Source organism: Leuciscus leuciscus, assembly GCF_965113295.1.
Source record: "Leuciscus leuciscus genome assembly, contig: HAP1_SCAFFOLD_434, whole genome shotgun sequence".
NCBI classification, from domain to species: domain Eukaryota; kingdom Metazoa; phylum Chordata; class Actinopteri; order Cypriniformes; family Leuciscidae; genus Leuciscus; species Leuciscus leuciscus.
The window spans coordinates 26,541-31,729 of record NW_028118305.1 but is presented as its reverse complement, the minus strand read 5'-3'; the positions used below and the strand labels follow the sequence as shown (position 1 = coordinate 31,729).

The 5,189-nt window shown below is 44.5% G+C and overlaps 1 long non-coding RNA gene across 1 annotated transcript; it reads right to left on the bottom strand.

Moving 5' to 3' along the window:
- Nucleotides 1-258: 258 nt before the first annotated feature.
- On the bottom strand, nucleotides 259-5,189 carry LOC309491684. The gene is made up of 3 exons (XR_014203253.1): nucleotides 1,817-5,189; nucleotides 934-1,758; nucleotides 259-356 (listed from the first exon to the last, which is right to left on the bottom strand). It is a non-coding gene; the product is annotated as an uncharacterized lncRNA (long non-coding RNA).

Here is a 5,189-nt window from a genome sequence, read left to right as displayed (position 1 = left end):
GAAAGCGGCTTACAATAAAGGTGAAATTTATGAAAAATAAGACTTTAAAAAAAAAAAAAACCCAGAAGACATGTTATATTGCACCCCATAAACACAATCATGCAAAGAAAAAAAGCAGTAAACCACCCCTTTAAATAAAGAAAAAACGAAATTTAAATAAAGAAAAACGAAATTTAAATAAAGAAAAAAACGAAATTTAAATAAAGAAAAACGAAATTAAGTTAAATTAAAAAAGAGATTAATTTAGATTGATAATAACGGGTAAAAAGCTTAATACATTTTGTTTCTATTATTCTATTTTCCACAATGTCAAAGCAACGCAGCTTAACCCCAAACACAAGCTCAGGCATGCACTTCTGTCCACACACACACTCCGCTGTTCTCATGCACTTCTGTCCACACACACTCTGCTGTTCTCATGCACTTCTGTCCACACACACTCCGCTGTTCTCATGCACTTCTGTCCACACACACTCCGCTGTTCTCATGCACTTCTGTCCACACACACTCCGCTGTTCTCATGCACTTCTGTCCACACACACTCCGCTGTTCTCATGCACTTCTGTCCACACACACTCCGCTGTTCTCATGCACTTCTGTCCACACACACACTCCGCTGTTCTCATGCACTTCTGTCCACACACACACTCCGCTGTTCTCATGCACTTCTGTCCACACACACACTCCGCTGTTCTCATGCACTTCTGTCCACACACACTCCGCTGTTCTCATGCACTTCTGTCCACACACACACTCCGCTGTTCTCATGCACTTCTGTCCACACACACTCCGCTGTTCTGCACTTCTGTCCACACACACTCCGCTGTTCTCATGCACTTCTGTCCACACACACTCCGCTGTTCCGCACTTCTGTCCACACACACTCCGCTGTTCCGCACTTCTGTCCACACACACTCCGCTGTTCTCATGCACTTCTGTCCACACACACTCCGCTGTTCCGCACTTCTGTCCACACACACACTCCGCTGTTCTCATGCACTTCTGTCCACACACACTCTGCTGTTCTCATGCACTTCTGTCCACACACACTCCGCTGTTCTCATGCACTTCTGTCCACACACACTCCGCTGTTCTCATGCACTTCTGTCCACACACACTCCGCTGTTCTCATGCACTTCTGTCCACACACACTCCGCTGTTCTCATGCACTTCTGTCCACACACACTCCGCTGTTCTCATGCACTTCTGTCCACACACACACTCCGCTGTTCTCATGCACTTCTGTCCACACACACACTCCGCTGTTCTCATGCACTTCTGTCCACACACACACTCCGCTGTTCTCATGCACTTCTGTCCACACACACTCCGCTGTTCTCATGCACTTCTGTCCACACACACACTCCGCTGTTCTCATGCACTTCTGTCCACACACACTCCGCTGTTCTGCACTTCTGTCCACACACACTCCGCTGTTCTCATGCACTTCTGTCCACACACACTCCGCTGTTCCGCACTTCTGTCCACACACACTCCGCTGTTCCGCACTTCTGTCCACACACACTCCGCTGTTCTCATGCACTTCTGTCCACACACACTCCGCTGTTCCGCACTTCTGTCCACACACACTCCGCTGTTCTCATGCACTTCTGTCCACACACACTCCGCTGTTCTGCACTTCTGTCCACACACACTCCGCTGTTCTGCACTTCTGTCCACACACACTCCGCTGTTCTCATGCACTTCTGTCCACACACACTCCGCTGTTCTCATGCACTTCTGTCCACACACATTCCGCTGTTCCGCACTTCTGTCCACACACATTCCGCTGTTCCGCACTTATGTCCACACACACTCCGCTGTTCTCATGCACTTCTGTCCACACACACTCCGCTGTTCTCATGCACTTCTGTCCACACACACTCCGCTGTTCCGCACTTCTGTCCACACACACTCCGCTGTTCCGCACTTCTGTCCACACACACTCCGCTGTTCCGCACTTCTGTCCACACACACTCCGCTGTTCCGCACTTCTGTCCACACACACTCCGCTGTTCTCATGCACTTCTGTCCACACACACTCCGCTGTTCTCATGCACTTCTGTCCACACACACTCCGCTGTTCCGCACTTCTGTCCACACACACTCCGCTGTTCCGCACTTCTGTCCACACACACTCCGCTGTTCTGCACTTCTGTCCACACACACTCCGCTGTTCCGCACTTCTGTCCACACACACTCCGCTGTTCTGCACTTCTGTCCACACACACTCCGCTGTTCCGCACTTCTGTCCACACACACTCCGCTGTTCTCATGCACTTCTGTCCACACACACTCCGCTGTTCCGCACTTCTGTCCACACACACTCCGCTGTTCTGCACTTCTGTCCACACACACTCCGCTGTTCTGCACTTCTGTCCACACACACTCCGCTGTTCTGCACTTCTGTCCACACACACTCCGCTGTTCTGCGCTCTAGCCAGAGAACACTCCCATTGCAGGAACACTTTAGTAGGCCAAGAATCAAAAAATATATTTATTAAATATAACAAGGTTGGGTTCCTTCAACTGTCCATCCTATTAAAAATGGCTATAGGCTATATAAGATAATTGTAAAAAAGAGTTTTGTATTTTGTCCGATTTTATAGTGTTGAACATATTCAAGCGCGAATGAGAGCCGGTTCGAGGGGGAGGACAGGGGTGCAAAAAACAAAACAAAAAAACGAATATTCGAATGTCAAATTTTCAAATCGAATACCAACCCACCAAACGCATATTCAAATATTCAGGTCCAGCCCTAGTATAATTATTTTGTATATAGAAATACACACACATGCATATATATATTTAAGAAAACTTTATGTATATATAAAATATTTATATTTACATATAATATAAATGATGTATAAATATATATGCAGTATATATATGCAAATATTTCTTAAATATATGCATATGTGTGTGTATTTATATATACAAAATAATTACACACAGTACACAGACATAATATATCATAATATATCATATAATTAATAGATTAATCGTTGCCTAGCACTACTTTTAATCTGTGAATATTCATTACAGCACAGCCATTCATTTCACATTCAAACTGCAGTAAAACGACTAAAACACGTCATTCATGTGTCAAATCAACCCAGACTGCAACATAGTGTCGGCACACATCCGGTCCACAGGACTCCACCCGAGCCGGGTCTGGGCCGGATCCGGCACACAGGACTCCACCCGAGCCGGATCTGGGCCGGATCCGGCACACAGGACTCCACCCGAGCCGGATCTGGGCCGGATCCGGTCCACAGGACTCCACCCGAGCCGGGTCTGGGCCGGATCCGGCACACAGGACTCCACCCGAGCCGGGTCTGGGCCGGATCCGGCACACAGGACTCCACCCGAGCCGGGTCTGGGCCGGATCCGGCACACAGGACTCCACTCGAGCCGGGTCTGGGCCGACACCATGTTGCAGTCTGGGCACTCACAAAAAACACACTTTATCACTCATAAAACAATGAGCTATAAACACTAACAACAGGAGATTTACAGTGTTTTCTTTTGTAAAATGTCTTTATGACGCTCTCTGCTATTTATAATTCACTGCAGTGAATGTTACATGATCCATGTTTACATTACAGAACATAATAATTCCCAAGTTTCCCGTTTTGTACAGATAGTAATGAAACTGAAAGACGTTCAGCTACATCTAATCGTCCTGATAGCGTTTCATGTTTTACATTCAGAATATATTTCAGTATTACTGCAGAAAGTGCTGTATCTTCTTCAGTGCTATACATTATGTTCGGTTTTGAACTGAAGTTGAACAGTTTTGAAAAGAGTCTGTAAACGTGTGCAGATTGAGTTTGAGTTTAAGTAATAAAGAGAAACTCATTGATGTAATATGAGAGAAACTGAGCGTGGAAAAATCACTCCTCGTGACTATAAACTGTCTAATATAGTTATTCAGCACACGAATACAAAGCCTGAAAACACAACAGTTCATCAACCGATGAGCATCATGTATTTTATCTAAAAGTGCTTCAATCTTACAGTATCATATTTGATTTCTAAAGCCTGTAAATTATCAATATGATATTTTCCCTCAATCTCCTGCAGTCCTTCTGTCTCTGATCGTTTTCACTCTTTTATCAAGTAAAAGTCTTTAATTGTACGAGCGTCCTCCTTCAGCTCGAGCTTCACGAGTCTTTCTGTGTCAAATCTGCTCTGATTTTATCAAGGAAACGCAAGAATAACTTTGATATTGTTAGTAATATTTCAGCTGGACTGAAGCAGCTTTACTTGATTATCATCATTTATTATAGAAATCATGAGTTTCAAATATGATCATCAGGCTTTTGAGGACGGTTTATCTGTTCATCTCTCAATCATCATTGTATTGCATTATATAAACTAAGCATTAAATATCATCTTAATAAGACACATTATTGGCAGATATTGATATGCAGTTTATGTCACGATCTGCTGTACTGTTATAAAGATCTCACTGATTTACATTACTATATTACATATAAATATCAGCATCTGCTTCAGACTCCGTATTTTTGGTTCTCTGAATAAAACTGAGCTCAATATTCTCACTATATCAGACTATATGAGCCATAAAAGCCTGATGGATCAACATAATAAAAACATGCAATATATACGATTTTATCTACATGTTCAATAAACTAGCAGACTATTATTACATGATATTATTGCATAATCATCCAGAGGATTCAGTGACTTTATGTGTTTAGTGGAGGAACCGCGTCATCACCGACCGACCGAATTACCTGAGTAATTAAGTTACTATGACAACGGCCGTGAGGGGGTCGGAGAATTAATTATGACTGACAGCAGGTGAGAGTCTAATTGAGCTCTAGGACTAAAAAATAAATAAAATAAAAACTTTGGTCTGTCAAACACACAAGCAGCAGCAGCTTCAGGAGTGTGTTCCAGGTAAAGTCGTTCAGGTCGCGCGCGGATCCGGTTCAGCGGGTTCAGCCGGTCCGTCAGCGCGTGCACGGGCGCGTCCCCGAGGAGAATCCGCCTCATTATTAAAACAAACTATTATCAAAGCGAACTATCGAGTCGTTATTCTAATGCGGGGTGTGCGTGTCAGCAGCGCGCGCGCGGACTCACCTGTCAGACGCACGCGCGCGCGCGCAGGTAAAAGCTGCATATCACAACGCAATAATCACACCGAGCGAATGAATGAA